We start from the raw sequence: 20,678 nt of genomic DNA, 5'->3' as shown, positions 1-20,678 counted from the left end.
TCTACTGGCTAGTTAGCCTCTGAGAGACTTAACACAGAGAGGGAGTGTTTCAAAAAGAAGCTTTAACTTATCTCTTAAGGAAAATATTTAATGAAAATAATAGCTATAAATAATTATGCTCTCATTTGCTTTGTATCACAGTATGATTAAATGTGGAGAAGGCAACGGCACCCCACTCCAGTACTTTAGCACAAAATGCTTGAAGCACAGTGAATGATTAAGAAGGATATAAAAGTGGGGTCCTTCAATTTTGCCCTTAATCAGAAGAAACAGTTAAAACTGGACAGGACTGGTTTCAAACTGGCAAAGGAGTCAAAGCTGTATATTATCACCTTGTTTATTTAACTTATATGCAGAGTACATCATTCACAATGAATGATTCAGAAGGGTTTGTTAAGGTATAAAAGAGGTCAAGTATGTCATGTAGAAATCCAGTAGCCATGTTTGAATGAGAGAGTTGGACTATAAATAAAGCTGAGGGCCGAAGAATTGATCCTGTTGAACTGGGGTGTTGGAGAAGACTCTTCAGAGTCCCTTGGACTGTGAGGAGATCCAACCAGTCCATCTTAAAGGAGATCAGTCCTGAATATTCATTGGAAGGACTGATGCTGAAGCTGAAACTCCAATATTTTGGCCACCTGATGAGAAGACCTGACTCATTGGAAAAGACCCTGATGCTGAGGAAAGATTGAAGGCAGGAGGAGAAGGGGATGACAAAATATGAAATGGGTAGATTGTATCACCAACTTGATGGACATGAGTTGAGCAAGCTCTGGGAGTTGGTGATGGACAGGGAGGCCTGGCATATTGAAGTCCATGGGGTTGCAAAGAGTTGGACACGATTGAGTGACTTAACTGAATTGAACTGAAAAGAGATCAAATTGCCAATATCTGTTGGATCATAGAGAAAGAAAGGGAATTCCATACTTACTTCTGCTTAATTGACTATGCTAAAGCCTTTGTGTGGATCATAGCAAACTATGGAAAATTCTTAATGTGATGGGAATACTAGATCACCTTACCTGCCTCCTGAGAAATATGTATGCTGGTCAAGAAGCAACAGCAAGAACTGGACATGGGCGGAGTGGTTCCAAGTTGGGACAGGAGTACATCAAGACTGTTTATTGTCATCTTGCTTAGTTAATGTATATGCAGAGTACACCGTGCAAAATGCCAGACTGGATAAGCACAAGCTGGAATCAAGATTACATGGAGAAATATCAATAACCTCAGATATGCAGATGACACCGTCGTTATGGCAGAAATTGAAGAGCAACTAAGGGACCTCTTGATAGAAGTCAAAGAGAAAAAGCTGGCTTAAAAGTCAACATACGCAAAACTAAGATCATGGCATCAGAGTCAGACTACAAAGAAAGCTGAGCATTGACAAATTGATGCTTTTGAACTGTGGTGTTGGAGAAGACACTTGAGAATCCCCTGGACTGCAAGGAGATCCAACCAGTCCATCCTAAAGGAAATCAGTCCTAAATATTTATTGGAGGGACTGATGCTGAAGCTGAAACTCCCAATACTTTGGCCACCTGATGCAATGGAGTGACTCATTGGAAAAGACCCTGATGCTGGGAAAGATTGAAGGCAGGAGGAGAAGGGGACGACAGAGGATGAGATGGCTGGATGTCATCAAGGACTCGATGAACATGAGTTTGAGTAAGCTCCGAGAGTTGGTGATGGACAGGGAGGCCTGGGGTGCTACAGTCCATGGGGTCACAAAGAGTCAGACACGACTGAGCAACTGAACTGAACTGAGCTGGTTTTTATTTACTTCCCCAATGCAGATACCTTATAAAAACTGTCAATATAAATAAATAAATAAAAGCTTAGTGTGAGAGTTGAGTTGTGAGTTAATTTTTATGGGGGCAAAATGAGACTGTCAAATAGCTCTCAGGAACTGCTCCAAAGAGGTAGGGAGAGGTCACTATATATGTGATTTTAGTGAAGAGACATAATTACAATCAAGCACACATTTTGGCAGATGGTTGCTGCCAGTCACATGAGCAGATGTTTCTGTTAACAATTTTAGTCCTTTTCTAGATATGAGAAGATAAATGAATTTGAGCTCACAAAGTCTTCTAAAATATCTATCTGAAGTCTTGTTCTGCCAGTTTTTCCCAGACCATAGAGAGCCTCTTCCCTGACCTAAGCCCTGAATCCCTTTCAGGGTCTGTTGAAGATTAGCAACTGCAACGGTGACCTCATCCCTGTAGAGGCAGCTCGGGAGAAATCATTTTTTGTCCAGAAAACAATACACCAATATTAAAGTGATTAATATTATGTTGCATTATATATGTGCATATCTACACTATCACAGGTCACCAAAAGAAGGTTATATAGTGTTTCTAAAACTTAATTTCATATAAAAATATATCAATGTGTTTTTCTTTATCCCTCTATTAATTTTTTAAATTATAAATCAACATAACTTTTTCAAATTATTGTAATTAACAATTATACAAAGCTCAATTCAACAATATAAAGAACTCCTTAGGTATGAATAAATTTAGAAAACATACAGAATAATCTAATACATATGTCCTAACTTTGAAAACTTTTAAAGACTAGTGTTATTCAAGTTTCTCTTGGTTTCATTTCTAAAATGTTTTTATTTCACTCTGATATTTCATGTTGTGTGCCTTTTAATCAAAAAAATGGAATTTTTGTACTTCATATATCATAAACTTACACAATGTTATGTCAATTATATCTCAATAAACCTGGAAAAAAGAAAACCAAATCACAAAATAGAAGCGTTCATTTACCAACCAAATAGTTAGATAGTACCCGGTGTTACTGCCTGTGAATTTGAATGCGTAAAATGGAACTTTGAATGATTATGGGATCATTCAGGGAGTGATTTGGCATTTAGGTCACTAATTAGAGTTATAATTACACTCCTATCTTCAACATTACATCTTTCAGGTCTTTGGAATTTAGGTCTTTGTAGTTGGTCACTTTTGTTGCTACCTGTCAGGAAGAGAGTGTATTTATGTATAACAGGTTCATTGCATTCGCTTGTAAGGAAAAGTCATTTAGCTTTTCTATATATATGCCAAAAGCTCTTTAAATAAGACTACGTTACATCTCCTATCCCATTATTTTATAACTAGCTTCTCTATATCTCTTAAATGGACTCTGAATTCTGGAAGGACACTCTAAGCTGCATTTGTCTTTGGTTATTTAGGACCTAAAAATGTACCTGGGATATTTAGGTCTCTCAATCTTTGTTAACTAAAGGAATATATGTTTTAAAGTACTTCAGTTTAGGCCGCTTCAGACCTGCTTAGCTTTTCAGAGAAGATGCCGTTGTTCCTGTTCTTACTGGCTGAACCCCTGGGGCTAATGGAGGGGAGATCAAATGGGGCAGAAAGGTCAGATGGTGCTCCCCACTGTACATGGTATCTGTAGATTTTTATGACAACAAACAAGGCTGGAGTGGATGTTGGAGGTTCCTGGCATGAGAAAACTTCACGTTAACTGTGGCTCACTGGGACAGAAGTGAACCTCTCTGAGTGTCCCTCAATGTGGAGAAACTTTTCATCTTTAACCTAGATGTTTTATCATCGGTGCTGTATAGATGGAGAAGTCTAGAGGCTACTGTAAAAATAAAACTGAAAACCAGAAGCAGGAGGCTTAAGTCCAAAGCCTGAAAACATTAGAGAACTCTTGAATTCAGGGAACATTAAGCAATAGGAGCTCATCAAATGCCTCCATACCTACACTGAAACCAAGCTCCACCAAAGGGCCAACAAGTTCCAGAACAAAACATACCACGCAAATTCTCCAGCAACACAGGAACACTCCCCTGAGATTCAATATACAGGCAGCTCAAAGTTATTCCAAAACCTTTGATGTCTCATAACCCATTACTGGTCACTCCACTGCACTCCAGAGAGAAGAAACCCAGCTCCACCCACCAGAACTCCAACACAAGCCTTCCTAACCAGGAAACCTTGACAAGCCAGTGATAGAACCCCACCCACAGTGAGGAAGCTCCATAATAAAGAGAACTCCACAAATTACCAGAATATAAAAAGGCCACCCCAAACGCAGCAATATAACCAAGATGAAGAAACAGAGGAATACTCAGCAGGTAAAGGAACAGGAGAGTTGCCCACCAAACCAAACAAAAGAGGAAGAGGTAGGGAATCTACCTGAGAAAAAATTCCAAATATTGATAGTGAAAATGATCCAAAATTTTGAAATCAAAATGGAATCACAGATAAATAGCCTAGAGACAAGGATTGAGAAGATGCAAGAAAGGTTTAACAAGGATCTAGAAGAAAGAAAAAAGAGTCAAAATATAATGAATAATGCAATAAATGAGATCAGAAACACTCTGGAGGCAACAAATAGTAGAATAACGGAGGCAGAAGATAGGATTAGTGAAACAGAATGGTAGAAATAAATGAATCAGAGAGGAAACACAAAAAACAAATTTAAAGAAATGAGGACAATCTCAGAGACCTCCAGGACAATATGAAATGCTCCAACATTCGAATTATAGGAGTCCCAGAAGAAGAAGACAAAAAGAAAGACCATGAGAAAATCCTTGAGAAGATAATAGTTGAAAACTTCCCTAAAATGGGGAAGGACATAATCACCCAAGTCCAAGAAACACAGAGAGTTCCAAATAGGATAAACCCAAGGCGAAACACCCCAAAACACATATTAATCAAATTAACAAAGATCAAACACAGAGAACAAATATTAAAAGCAGCAAGGGAAAAACAACAAATAACACACAAGGGGATTCCCATAAGGATAACAGCTGATCTTTCAACAGAAACTCTTCAGGCCAGGAGGGAATGGCAAGACATACTTAAAGTGATGAAAGAAAATAACCTACAGCCCAGATTACTGTACCCAGCAAGGATCTCATTCAAATACGAAGGAGAAATCAAAAGCTTTACAGACAAGCAAAAGCTGAGAGAATTCAGCACCACCAAACCAGCTCTCCAACAAATGCTAAAGGATATTCTCTAGACAGGAAACACAAAAAGGGTGTATAAACCCAAACCCAAAACAATAAAGTAAATGGTAATGGGGTCATACTTATCAATAATTACCTTAAACTTAAATGGGTTGAGTGCCCCAACCAAAAGGCAAAGACTGGCCGAATGGATACAAAAACAAGACCCCTCTATATGCTGCTTACAAGAGACCCACCTCAAAACAAGGGACACATACAGACTGAAAGTGAAGGGCTGGAAAAAGATATACCACCCAAATAGAGACCAAAAGAAAGCAGGAGTGGCAATACTCATATCCGATAAAATAGACTTTAACACAAAGGCTGTGAAAAGAGACAAAGAAGGCCTCTACATAATGATCAAAGGATCAATCCAAGAAGAAGATATAACAATTATAAATATATATGCACCCAATATAGGAGCACCGCAATATGTAAGACAAATGCTAACAAGTATGAAAGGGGAAATCAACAATAATGCAATAATAGTGGGAGACTTTAATACCCCACTCACACCTATGGACAGATCAACTAAACAGAAAATTAACAGAGAAACGCAAACTTTAAATGATACATTAGATCAATTAGACCTAATTGATATCTATAAGACATTTCACCCCAAAACAATGAATTTCACCTTTTTTTCAAGTGCTCATGGAACCTTCTCCAGGATAGATCACATCCTGCACCATAAATCTAAACTTGATAAATTCAAAAAAATCGAAATCATTCCAAGCATCTTTTCTGACCATAATGCATTAAGATTAGATCTCAATTTCAGGAGAAAAACTATTAAAAATTCCAACATATGGAGGCTGAACAACACACTTCTGAATAACCAACAAATCACAGAAGAAATCAAAAAAGAAATCAAAATATGCATAGAAACTAATGAAAATGAAAACACAACAACCCAAAACCTGTGGGACACTATAAAAGCAGTGCTAAGAGGAAAGTTCATAGCAATACAGGCATACCTCAAGAAACAAGAAAAAAGTCAAATAAATAATCTAACTCTACAACTAAAGCAACTAGAAAAGGAAGAAATGGAGAACCCCAGAGTTAGTAGAAGGAAAGAAATCTTAAAAATTAGGGCAGAAATAAATGCAAAAGAAACAAAAGAGACCATAGCAAAAATCAACAAAGCCAAAAGCTGGTTCTTTGAAAGGATAAATAAAATTGACAAACCATTAGCCAGACTCATCAAGAAGCAAAGAGAGAAAAATCAAAGCAATAAAATTAGAAATGAAAATGGAGAGATCACAACAGACAACACAGAAATACAAAGGATCATAAGAGACTACTATCAGCAGTTATATGCCAATAAAATGGACAACGTGGAAGAAATGGACAAATTCTTAGAAAAGTACAATTTTCCAAAACTGAACCAGGAAGAAATAGAAAATCTTAACAGACCCATCACAAGCATGGAAATTGAAACTGTAATCCGAAATCTTCCAGCAAACAAAAGCCCAGGTCCAGATGGCTTCACAGCTGAATTCTACCAAAAATTTCGAGGAGAGCTAACACCTATCCTACTCAAACTCTTCCAGAAAATTGCAGAGGAAGGTAAACTTCCAAACTCACTCCATGAGGCCACCATCACCCTAATACCAAAACCTGACAAAGATGCCACAAAAAAAGAAAACTACAGGCCAATATCACTGATGAACATAGATGCAAAAATCCTCAACAAAATTCTAGTGATCAGAATCCAACAACATATTAAAAAGATCATACACCATGACCAAGTGGGCTTTATCCCAGGGATGCAAGGATTCTTCAATATCCACAAATCAATCAATGTAATTCACCACATTAACAAATTGAAAAATAAAAGCCATATGATTATCTCAATAGATGCAGAGAAGGCCTTTGACAAAATTCAACATCCATTTATGATAAAAACTCTCCAGAAAGCAGGAATAGAAGGAACATACCTCAACATAATAAAAGCTATATATGACAAACCCACTGCAAACATTATCCTCAGTGGTGAAAAATTAAAAGCATTTCCCCTAAAGTCAGGAACAAGACAAGGGTGCCCACTTTCACCACTACTATTCAACATAGTTCTGGAAGTTTTGGCCACAGCAATCAGAGCAGAAAAAGAAATAAAAGGAATCCAAATTGGAAAAGAAGAAGTAAAACTCTCACTGTGTGCAGATGACATGATCCTCTACATAGAAAACCCTAAAGACTCCACCAGAAAATCACTAGAGCTAATCAATGAATATAGTAAATTGGCAGGATATCAAATCAACACTCAGAAATCCCTTGCATTCCTATACATTAATAATGAGGAAGTAGAAAAAGAAATTAAGGAAACAATTCCATTCACCATTGCAACGAAAAGAATAAAATACTTAGGAATATATCTACCTAAAGAAACTAAAGACCTATATATAGATAACTATAAAACACTGATGAAAGAAATCAAAGAGGACACTAATAGATGGAGAAATATATCATGTTCATGGATCAGAAGAATCAATATAGTGAAAATTAGTATATTACCCAAAGCAATTTACAAATTCAATGCAATCCCTATCAAGCTACCAGCCATATTTTTCACAGAACTAGAACAAATAATTTCAAGATTTGTATGGAAATACAAAAAACCTCGAATAGCCAAAGCAATCTTGAGAAAGAAGAATGGAACTGGAGGAATCAACCTGCCTGACTTCAGGCTGTACTACAAAGCCACAGTCATCAAGACAGTATGGTACTGGCACAAAGACAGACATATAGATCAATGGAACAAAATAGAAAGCCCAGAGATAAGTCCACACACCTATGGACACCTTATCTTTGACAAAGGAGGCAAGAATATACAATGGAGTAAAGACAATCTCTTTAACAAGTGGTGCTGGGAAAACTGGTCAACCACTTGTAAAAGAATGAAACTAGATCACTTTCTAACACCGCACACAAAAATAAACTCAAAATGGATTAAAGATCTAAATGTAAGACCAGAAACTATAAAACTCCTAGAGGAGAACGTAGGCAAAACACTCTCTGACATAAATCACAGCAGGATCCTCTATGATCCACCTCCCAGAATTCTGGAAATAAAAGCAAAAATAAACAAATGGGATCTAATTAAAATTAAAAGCTTCTGCACAACAAAGGAAAATATAAGCAAGGTGAAAAGACAGCCTTCTGAATGGGAGAAAATAATAGCAAATGAAGCAACTGACAAACAACTAATCTCAAAAATATACAAGCAACTTATGCAGCTCAATTCCAGAAAAATAAACCACCCAATCAAAAAATGGGCCAAAGAACTAAATAGACATTTCTCCAAAGAAGACACACGGATGGCTAACAAACACATGAGAAGATGCTCAACATCATTCATTATTAGAGAAATGCAAATCAAAACCACAATGAGGTACCACTTCACACCAGTCAGAATGGCTGCGATCCAAAAATCTGCAAACAATAAATGCTGGAGAGGGTGTGGAGAAAAGGGAACCCTCCTACACTGTTGGTGGGAATGCAAACTAGTACAGCCACTATGGAGAACAGTGTGGAGATTCCTTAAAAAATTGCAAATAGAACTCCCTTATGACCCAGCAATCCCACTGCTGGGCATACACACCGAGGAAACCAGAATTGAAAGAGACACATGTACCCCAATGTTCACCGCAGCACAGTTTATAATAGCCAGGACATGGAAACAACCTAGATGTCCATCAGCAGATGAATGGATAAGAAAGCTGTGGTACATATACACAATGGAGTATTACTCAGCCGTTAAAAAGAATTCATTTGAATCAGTTCTGATGAGATGGATGAAACTGGAGCCGATTATACAGAGTGAAGTAAGCCAGAAAGAAAAACACCAATACAGCATACTAACACATATATATGGAATTTAGGAAGATGGCAATGACGACCCTGTATGCAAGACAGCAAAAAAGACACAGATAGGTACGGACTTTTGGACTCAGAGGGAGAGGGAGAGGGTGGGGTGATTTGGGAGAATGGCATTGTAACATGTATACTATCATGTAAGAGTCGAATCGCCAGTCTATGTCTGACGCAGGATACAGCATGCTTGGGGCTGGTGCACGGTGATGACCCAGAGAGATGTTGTGGGGAGGGAGGTGGGAGGGGGTTCATGTTTGGGAACGCATGTACACCCGTGGTGGATTCATGTCAATGTATGGCAAAACCAATACAGTATTGTAAAGTAAGTAAAAATAAAAATTAAAAAAAAAAAAGAAATCTAAAAAAATAATAATAAAATAAAATAAAATAAAGGAAACACTTTTAAAAAAAGTACTTCAGTTTACATTTATGAATAAGATATTTTATAAGTTCTCATAACTAATTATCCTTCACTGTAGTGTGACAGACAAGTTACTGATTGAATAACTGCTTTCTGAGGGCGTTTCTTTTTTTTTTTTTTCTTTTTTTTTCTAAGCTACATGTTTGGATTTCATACACTCACCCAGAGAGGGCTTTATTTTCATCCCATCGCATAGGAGATGAGATGCTCAGAACATATCATCAATGTTTCTAATAAAAAGAAACAAAAGGAAATTACACTATTGAGTATATCTCAAAATATTTAAAACAGTTGCAGAGTATAAAGGACAAATAAGCATGGTTAGGTGTGATATTTTATTTCAGATGAAGAGAGGTTCTTCTTCCCTCACACAAACCAATTTTCCAATTCTTCAAATCAATGGGGTGTCATAAATTCAACTTAATTCTGACATTAACTACACAGATTTCCTATTGGATCCCACAGATTTAAGAGCCCAGTCCCATAAAACTGTCCTCACTTCAGGCACCAGCTGCAAGCATCAAGTCCTGAGTTAACCCACACTTCTACTTGGCTACAAAACCAGAGACACCACCCCCGGTTCAATAATTTGCTAAAATGACTCATAAAGCTCAGGAAAATGCTATACTTAAATATTACAATTTATTATAGCTGATAAAAATGATAAAAATATCCAGGTTAAGAGGTATATAAGAGGAAGACCAGAGGGTCCTGAGCTCAGAAACATCTCTCCTCTGCCTTTGGGATGTGTCACCGTCCAGAAACGTGGATGTGTTGCCAATTCGTAGACATGTTAAATCTTGTCATTTGAAAGTCTTTAATGGAGGTTTCATTACATAGGCATGATTGTGATCACTGGTGATTAACTCAGGCTCTGGTTTCTCTCCCCTCTCAGAGGCTATGGGCTGCAGCTGAAAGTTCAAGCCTCAGACTAAGTGTTGTTCTTCCTGGTGGCCAGCCCTCATCCTGAAGCTTTCTTAAGAATCCACCAAAAGTCACTTCATTAGAACAAAACACACTTTAATCATCTTATCCCTGAGGAAGTTCCAAGGGTTTCAGGAGTTGAAATGCAAGGAGATCCAACCAGTCAATTCTAAAGGAGATCAGCCCTGGGATTTCTTTGGAAGGAATGATGCTAAAGCTGAAACTCCAGTACTTTGGCCACCTGATGCGAAGAGTTGACTCATTGGAAAAGACTCCGATGCTGGGAGGGATTGGGGTCAGGAGAAGGGGATGACAGAGGATGAGATGAGTGGATGGCATCTCTGACTCGATGGACGTGAATCTGAGTGAACTACGGGAGTTGGTGGACAGGGAGGCCTGGCGTGCTGCGATTCATGGGGTCGCAAAGAGTCGGATATGACTGAGCGACCGAACTGAACTGAACTGAACTGAAAGGTGCCAGGAGCCAAGGATGAAGACCAACTATTAATTTTTTTTTTTCTTTTTATACCCCAGATGACAAGGAACTTACCAATGTGGAAAAATAATTTCACAGAAAAAAAAAGTGAGTGGTTGGAATGTATAAGGATTCAAGCTCCAGTCCCATTCCTTACCAGCTATATGATCTTACACTGTTTAGTGCTTGGTATCTTCATTTATTAAAAAAAGGAATACACCAAGATAAATGACTTGTGGTATATAAAACATAAAGCACAGAGCTGGTACATGTCAAAGCAAACATTCAATCAGAGAGAGTTATTATTTGAATCAGGGGTCTGCAAACTTCTTTGAAGGAAAAACTATTTTATGCTTTAGAGATCATTGAGTTTCTGTTGCAACAACTCAACTCTGCTATTGCAAAGTGAAAGCAGCCAAAGACAAATGAGCGAGTGAGCATGCCTGTATTACCAAAAAACAAAAACAAAAACAAAAAAACACTTTATTTACAAAAGCAAAGTACAGTCCATATTTCTCCTACAGGCCATATATTGTTCAGATCCCTGATTTGTATGATGCAAAGTCAGAATTAAGATTGTATATTAATTCTAAATTTAATCATTGACCACATAGAATGCAGTTTGTTAAAAGAATTGTGTATTATGTCCTCTAACTCTGGTGACTTGATATTCAGGGTTGAATTGTGTCCCTCCAATAAAAAGATATGTTTAAATCCTAAACCATCAGTTCTTCAGTATGTGACCTTTTTTGCAAATACAGTCTTAATAGCGATAATCAAGTTAAATAAGGTCATTAGAGTGAGCCCTAATCTATTATAATGCAGCCAGTGTTCTTATGAAAAGGGGAAATTTGATCACAGACACATACAAAAGGAAGGTGATATAAAGAGAGGAAGGGAGAAACTAAGTGATGCTCAGAGCTACTGGAAGCTAAGGTAACACAACATTTCAGGAGGGAAGGAAAAGCCAACCATTCTGCCAGGCCAATTAAATTCTGCTTAATAGACATCTGGAAACTAGGTTGTATCTCCTGATCAGTTTTCTTTTCTAGTTACAAGAACCTGAGGGGAAGAGTTACACAAAGTCATTGTCTCCTCACCTTAGCTCCTGCAGTGACAGGGCAGCTGGGATTTGAGCATATCTTTGAGCAGCTGTCAGTGAGGTGCAAGCCTCTGACAGAAGGCTGGTGAGGAGCAGCAGCAGAACCTGATAAATTTCCAGGCCTCCTGCCCGGGACCAGCTCTGCTACCTACTTTATTTTGTAAGGAGGAAATATATTTAAATTCATAGCATTGTTTCATTTGTTCAAATAAGCAAAAGCCTCCTCCTGAAGGAACCATATCTCTTTCTGAATGACAGTTTGATATTTATTAATATATCATTATGATTAGTTTCATAGTCTTACTCTGATTTCAGTCTCTTGCTGGGATATAAAAATTTCATATTCTTACAAGAACTGCTACTTTGACTGGACAGAATGACAAATACTGATTCCACTTTTCCCTATGTTTTAATCTTAATAGCACTGAAATTTTGTATATTCAAGAAGATGTTTCTTAAAATCCATCACTATTTGATGGTCTCTGCTGATTTGGAATGATCAAGTCAATACCCAGCGTGTTCGTGTTTAAATTACAATTGCAAATGTAATGTGGCTACTAAGCATCACATATGCTTTGAAATTGGGAATGAATGGATGGTAGAGGAATGTTACAAGTGCTGCATATACACAGTACTGTGGAATGAAACTATGCTTAACAGAGGCAGAATCAGCCCCAGACTGACAAACAGTCTGGGATAGAAGAATCCTTCTGGCAGTCTCTCAAATTACAGCCTATGGAATGTTTGAGACACATTTACGCTCAACTAAGAAAAAAATAAATTAAAAAAAAACAAACAGATTTTATCAAAATAATTTTCCTGATTTCCTACTTTAGCAAACAGTTCTACATCAGGCATTGAAGAGGTAATTAAAGTCAACATTGAAACCGTGAGAAGGGAAGACATAATGCTCTAGACTATGTCATGTTTATATTCCATATTAATATGATTTTGAGGAAAGAACTGAAAAATGGAGTGTAACAGATAAAGCAAACTGTTTTGTATTATTTTATAATTTTTAATGCACTTACTTGAAAAGGCAAAGCACCTTTGCCTGCATCCTTAGTCTTTTCAAGCTTCAGTCATGTGCAACTCTTTGTGACCATATAGACTGCAGCCCGCCAGGCTCCTTTGTCTATGGGATTTTTCTGGTAAGAATACTGGAGTGGGATGTCATGCCCTTCTACAGGGGATGACTCAGGGATCAAACCCACATCTCCTGCATTGCATGCTGTCTCAGCAACTCCAGTGTCTCCACAACCTGCAGTGGTTCCCAAAGACTGGTCTTTGGACCAATTCAGACACTCAGATTCTTCCAAGTTTATGATGAAATGGTAAATGGCCCATGATATAAATGAGGATAAAGTCATTTGCATTCTTCAAGAAAATAAATGTTTTCAGAGAGCTAAAGCTTAAAATAAATTTTCTATTCTGAGATGAAAACCTTCCTAATTTTTTTTAGGGCAGATAATGTAATTTTTAGTGATATAATGATGGTAGCATTTAGCATTGAGCTGTGAATGGACCATCATATAAATTCTGGAAGTACTTAGGTGTGGTCACATAGTGCTTATTCCCCATTTTCCTAAGAATGGCCTGATCTCTTTTTAATAAATATGTCTTCTTTGTATATATGCCGATTTTGGCAGGATGGTAAACTCAGACACCTGGTTCCTGTTCCAAGAGTTTGGGGCTTAAGATCTCTTTTCTTCCCATCCAAGAACAGCTGTGGGGCAGATGTATGACAATTGGAAACTTCCTTTTTTTTGTCTTTTGTTTAGAATGACCCTGATCAGATACTAACTGCTGCGATTCCCACTTCTTGGCTCTTAGAAGAACTCCTACCCACTCCCGAGTCCAATTATCCTTGTAACATATAACCTCTTATTTAATTTATCAAGATGTCTTATTTTTAATTGCTAGCTAGCATAATAGAAATTAGCTGATATATTTACTAAACATCTCTGAAACCTTGAGAAAATTACATTCTTTCTGCAGATGATAATAGTACTTGCCTTAGAGGGTTGCTGAAAAAATTAAACAGGCTATGATAGGTTAAGTACTTACCACATGTTAGCTATTTTATTATCACTATTGTTGGTGCTATCATAAATCATTACAAAAATGTGGGTGCCTGCCCTGTGGCTATCAGGCTGTCTCATAAAAGCCAACAGAATGAAAGGATAAAAGCTTAGGGGCTTATTCTAACATATCCAACAACCAGTTTTTAAATCAATTTCCAAGCATAAAACCTGACCTTGGTTTAGAAATAAATGGAATTAATTTTCAGTACCTGCTTTTAAGCCTTTCTATGCAATACTCTTATTCACCAATTATTTTTAGTGGTTTTGCTTATTTCAAAATCCCCATAGTATTCATTCAAATAAAATTTTCCAGGACATCAGAATTTTTCAGTTGTCATGGACTTCCTTGACAGTGAATTATCAGTCACAAATTGCTTTTTCAAACTGCATAGAAATTTGACAAAGAATATTTTCAAACTGCATAGAAATTTGACAAAGAATATTCATTCAAATAAAATTTTCCAGGACATCAGAATTTTTCAGTTGTCATGGACTTCCTTGACAGTGAATTATCAGTCACAAATTGCTTTTTCAAACTGCATAGAAATTTGACAAAGAATATTTTCTCCTCAGTTTAGCAACTATACTAAACAGGAACCAGAGAAATAAAGTATGTGATGAGTTGCTGAATATATGATAGAATTTATTAATGTTATAACCTGATCAATCAATCAATCAATAATTTCTGAGAATTCTTGGTCCCAAAGTAGTAAATAACCAAGAGAAAGCAAAAAAATGTAAATTCAATCCAAAAAAGCAACAAAATATTATTTCACCTACTTTATAAAATGTTGCCCTTTAATCTCATGCCCTCTTTCATGTGCTGTTTGATTCTAGTGGAAAATTTGAATATGCAGATGAATTCTTTTTTCCCACAGAAGTAATTAAAGTGTTCAAGAGAGTGAGTCAAGCTGCCAACTACATACTGATTAAAGCCTTCTGCTTTCAGTTTTAGATAGAACCTTAAATCTCCTTTCCTCCCTATGGTGCAAACCACACATCATTAGGAATGTTCCTTATAAGAATCAGAGAAGGCATTTGTTATGCAGGGCTTTTTACTACTCATAGTTTACTAATCCAGGCCTGCCTGGGACATTTATGCCTCATCCAGGAGTGGAAATCTCCTGGCTCCTCACAATGCTTGGTTAATATACAAAGTGAGACTACAGGAAAAAGACAGCGATATTTGTGCCCAGGCACCATGCTTATGGATTTGGAGAGACAGAGATTTGCATTGCTATTTTGCCTTGCAAAATGTCCCCAGATTTTTCCTAACAAGAGATCTTTTCATTACACATGGAGATTAACAGCTTATATTCACAAATGTTTCATTGTTATGGCTCAGAAGAAAGCCATGTTTGCTGCATGTTGCCTTGAAAACTGACATGTTTGGGGAAGGAAGGGATGGAACATGGCCATATCAAAAAGGGGGTGGGGAAAGAAAGAAAAAAGGAAAGAAAACCTCTATTAATTATTGCCCTGTCATGTTATCATGACTGACTTTGGCTTCATGTCCATATAGATTTCAATTGAGAACACAGCAGAAAATAGGCCTGGCTATTTTTCCAGCTATCAATATCAGGTCTAAGCAGATACAGGAAATGAATCACTTTGGAGTTATCAGCATCAGCTTAAGTTGGAAAATTTATGAATAACTTTCCTCTTTCTGCATTCAAGCAGTGCTATTTTTGTAATACACCAAAAAATATACTTGTCATTACATTATCGATATTGTTTATTTTAAGTGCTTCCAATAAAGCAAATAAGTAATGCCTAGGTTCTGTTATCATGGTAAAAGTATTAACAGTGGCCAGTGAAATAGAGACAAGGTAAAATAGATTAAATGAAGAAATTCAGTTAGTATAGTTGTTGACACATAGCTTCATATATGTTAGTTAAAATAATGACAACACATTATTATAATATTCAAATTTTGTCCTCTTAAACTTAAATCTGAGTGATCACCTCTTATAGTTCCAGTTACTTCCTCTATGGTGATAAATCCCAAACATACATATTTAATCCAAAGCTCTCAGCTTAGTTCCAGACAAAAGCAACTGATCAACTGAATTCAAAATTTTCTTCAGGCATCTCCAACCCATCGTACCCAAAAGTAAGATCATCATCTTCACATTCCTCCTCTAATAATTTTTGTTCTGGCTTATCAGAGTTGGAAACATGAGAGTCCTCTCAGATTCTTCTCTCTTCTCCTTGCTAATGGGTCACAAAGTCACTTGATTTCAACTCCGGCATCTCTCCAATTCATCACTTCTTATATTACTATACTTTGCATTTCCTCTCCTTGATTGTTGTAGTTGTTCAGCTGCTAAGGCATGTCTGACTCTTTGCAACCCCATGAATGTGTCAGAACACCAGGCTGTGCAGAAGACTGTCCTCCACTCTCTCCCAAAGTTTGCTCAAATTCATGTCCATTGAGTCGGTGATGCTATCTAACTATCTCATCCCCTGCCACTCCCTTTCCTTTTGCCTTCAATTTTTCCCAGCATCAGGGTCTTTCCCAATGCATCAGCTCTTTTATCAGGTGGCCAAATTGTTGGATCTTCAGCTTCAGCATCAGTCCTTCCAATGAATATTCAGGACTGATTTCCTTTAGAATTGACTGGTTGGATCTCCTTGCAGTCTAAAGGACTCTCAAGAGTCTTCTCCAACACCTCCATTTGAAAGTATCAGTTCTTCAGCACTCTCTCACATCTATACATGACTACTGGAAAAATCATAGCTTTAACTATACAGATTTTTGTTGGCAAAGTGATAGCTCTGCTTTTTAATATGCTGTTTAGATTTGTCATAGCTTTCCTTCCAAGGAGCAAGTGTCTTTTAATTTCATGGCTGCAGTCACCAACTGTAGTGATTTTCGAGTCCAAGAAAACAAAACATGTCACTGCTTCCACTTTCTCCTCTTCTATTTGCCATGAAGTAATGGGACGAGATGCCATGATCTTAGTGTTTTGAATGTTGAGTTTCAAGGCACTTTTTTCACTCCCTTCTTTCACCTTCATCAATAAGCTCTTTTGTTTGTTGATGATATGCACATTTTTCTCAAATGAATTTTTGCAGATCTTTGGCACTTTTCCATTTGTTATCCTTAAAACTATAGTACACACTCATAATATAATATATATTAATATGTGTAATATATGTTTGAAGTAGGGTCATCTACATAATTTGTGAGGACCTGCACAAAATTAAATTGAGAGGACCCTTTAAAACCTGACAAAAAGTGCTGTGTAAGGAACTAAATACATAAAATATTCCTTTTTTCCACAGTCTCTCTCTTTGTTTTTTTTTTTTTTTTTTTCCTTTCCCTCCTTCATGGTGATCTTCATTTGCTATTTACTGTCACACTACCTCCACCAAGGGGATACTAGCAGGATAAGTGAGGAAATGTAGAGGCATCCAGGGCCAGCTCCATGGTTCTGTATGTAGTGTTTCTGTGACCCAGCAGCATCTGGGTTCTCGTCCTACCTCCACTACTGGCCAGCCCTACGTGCCATGCCTTAGCAGGGAGGGAAGGCAACAGCTCCTTGTCTTTGGCATGGCACCCAGCATGTGGCAGACCTGTGCTCCACAATGGACCAGGTCCCCATGTTCAGATACTATTGGCAGCTAGGTCGAAGATGGATGACAGTCTCTTCCCTGCCTAGTCACCACCAGAATGAGCAATAACTTAATAGTAAAATATTTTTAGAGGATTCCAAGATTTCCCTTTAAATAAAATGTCAGCCAACAATTAATTATATAAACTTTGGAATCACAGAGCTTTGACTCTATCATTCACCAGTTTTGTGATCTTGGATAAATTTCTTAAACTCTCTGAGCCTCCAGTTTTCACAGGTGAGTCAGCAAAATGAGATAATTTTACAGGACTGTTCATAAGGGCTAAATGGAACTACCACTAAATTGCACCATCTGCAGTGATTTTGGAGCCCAGAAAAAGAAAGTCTGACACTGTTTCCACTGTTTCCCTACCTATTTCCCATGAAGTGATGGGACCGGATGCCATGATCTTCGTTTTCTGAATGTTGAGCTTTAAGCCAACTTTTTCACTCTCCTCTTTCACTTTCATCAAGAGGCTTTTTAGCTCCTCTTCACTTTCTGCCATAAGGGTGTTTTCCTCTGCATATCTGAGGTTATTGATATTTGTCCCGGCAATCTTGATTCCAGCTTGTGCTTCATCCAGCCCAGCATTTCTCATGATGTACTCTGCATATAAGTTAAATAAGCAGGGTGACAATATACTGCCTTGACGTACTCCTTTTCCTATTTGGAATCAGTTCTAACTGTTGTTTACTGGCCTACATACAGATTTCTCAAGAGGCAGGTCTGTGATGGGTTGGGCAATTTAAGGGAGTTACTTAGTTTTCCTATGTATCTTCCATATATAAAAGAGGCATTTATATACTATTACAGTTTTTGTTTGTTTGTTTGTTTGTTTTTCTCCTGATAATTTATATCTAATTACAAGGAGGTATCTCAGTGAAAATCCTAAAAGGACGGATAATTTTTTTTTCCTCCTCCACAACATAAATAAAGTACAGACATGCTGGGAATGGGTTTGGGACATTGTTCAGTCACTCATTTGTGACTGACTCTTTGTGACCCCATAAATTGCAGCATGCCAGGCTTACCTGTGCTTCACTATCTCTCAGATATGGTCAAACTCATATCCACTGAGTCAATGATGCCATCCAACCATCTCATCCTCTGTCACCCCCTTCTCCTCCTGCCCTCAATCTTTCCCAGCATCAGAATTTTTTTGTAATGAGTTAGCTCTTTGCATCAGATGTACAAAACAGTGAAGTTTCAGCTTCACCTTTTAGTCCTTCCAATGAATATTCAGGGTTGATTTCTTTTAGAATTGACTAGTTTGGATTTTGACTAGAACACCCTCTTGTAATTAGACATAAATTATCAGGAGAAAAAGAAACAAAACCATAATAATATATATATATACCTCTTTTATATATGGAAGATACATAGAAAAACTAAGTAACTCCCTTAAATGGCCCAACCCACTACATGTTAAAGACCATCTGCAGCCAAAAGCAGAAGATGCTGTGAAAAGGTGTGACAGTTGGACTATAAAGAAAGCTGAGCATCAAAGAACTGATGCTTTTGAACTGGTGTTGGAGAAGACTCTTGAGAGTCCCTTGGGCTTCAAGGAGATCCAACCAGTCCATCCTAAAGAAGATCAGTCCTGGGTGTTCATTGAAAGGACTGATGCTGAAGCTGAAGCTCCAATAGTTTGGCTACCTAATGCGAAGATCTAACTCATTTGAAAAGACCCTGATGCTGGGAAAGATTGAAGGCAGGAGGAAAAGGGGATGACAGAGGATGAGATGGTTGGACGGCATCACCAACTCGATGGACATGAGTTTGAGCAAGCTCTGGGAGTTGGTGATGGACAGGGAGGCCTGGCGTGCTGCAGTCCATGGGGTCACAAAGAGTTGGACATGACTGAGTGACTAAACTGAACTGAACTGAGTTTAATCTCATTGTTGTCCAAGTGACTCTCAAGAGACTTGCCCAACACCACAGTTCAAAAGCATCAATTCTTAGGCCACCCCCAAATAATGCCAGATTCAAAATATTAATTATTTTGAATTAAAGTTACTTAAGAAGCAGACAATGCAAGAGGCACACTCCCACTTGCTTATCTTCCCCTGAATGCAGAAATTAAGTTTCCTATATGAAAGGTATCCTATCAACCAGGAGATGGAGACTTCTTTACAATCAGAGATAGAGAATTTAGGCCAGAGAAGGCTATATTTTGTTAATTCTACACTAATTTACTAAACCAAAACCCGCTTCTTTAATCTTGTCAATTGGTCACAAATTTTATGCTTCTTTGTCTAAACGATGTAAATACTTCTTGTGTTAGAGCAGGCAGATAACTAAATATGAGTAGAGAAAGAGGAACCTGGGCCAATGGCAGGAAACCATGCATCTTGTGAACAACATGGGTCCTTGAGCAGACAAAGTAAAGCAGACACCTCCACAATGATGGGAAATCACATATTTTGGAGTGACAAGAGTCCTGAAAGTAAATAAAGAAATGCAAGAAATGGAATCTCCTGGGTGGAAATATAACTTTTGCTTATTATACCCTCATTACAATGAAATTAGCCTTGTGGATAAGAAATTCCCATCATGCAACATGGCCATGACATTTTTGATCAAGACATTCAAAAGTCCTTCCTCCCCTCAGAAAGGTGGGGCTGGCATGAAAATCAGGAAATATTACCCCAAACCCTCCTTCCTCAATGAATATTCCACCCATTCATTTTCATGTCCCATGCAACCAGCTTGACAAAGAAACTCACAACAGCCACTAACCTGACTTTGCCCACCCTCCCCTTGAGAGTTTGTTTGCATAGTAAGTCACTTCAGTCAAGTCTGACTCTGTGTAACCCTATGGACGGTCACTTGCCAGGCTCCTCTGTCCATGGGATTCTCTAGGCAAGAATATTGGAGTGGGTGGCCATGCCCTTCTCCAGGAGATCTTCCTGACCCAGGGATTGAAACTGTGTCTCTTGTGGCTCCTGAGTTGCTTGAAGATTCTTTATGGCTGAGCCACCATGGAAGCCCTGAGAATGTACTATAGCTTAATAAATACTCACTGTGGTTTCTTACCTACATGTCCCATCTCTGAAATCTTTCTGTGACAAGACAAGAACCTACTCTCAGGTAACATCTTGTGTGCTCACTTCTTTGACCCTCATATTTCCATGAGCTCCCCTAGGAACAGGTTAATTTTGTTTTTCTGTTATTAATCTATTTCATGTCAA

The sequence above is a fragment of the Budorcas taxicolor genome, chromosome 19 (genome assembly GCF_023091745.1).
Source record: "Budorcas taxicolor isolate Tak-1 chromosome 19, Takin1.1, whole genome shotgun sequence".
In the NCBI taxonomy this organism is placed as follows: Eukaryota; Metazoa; Chordata; class Mammalia; order Artiodactyla; family Bovidae; genus Budorcas; species Budorcas taxicolor.
This window is presented reverse-complemented; position numbering follows the sequence as displayed.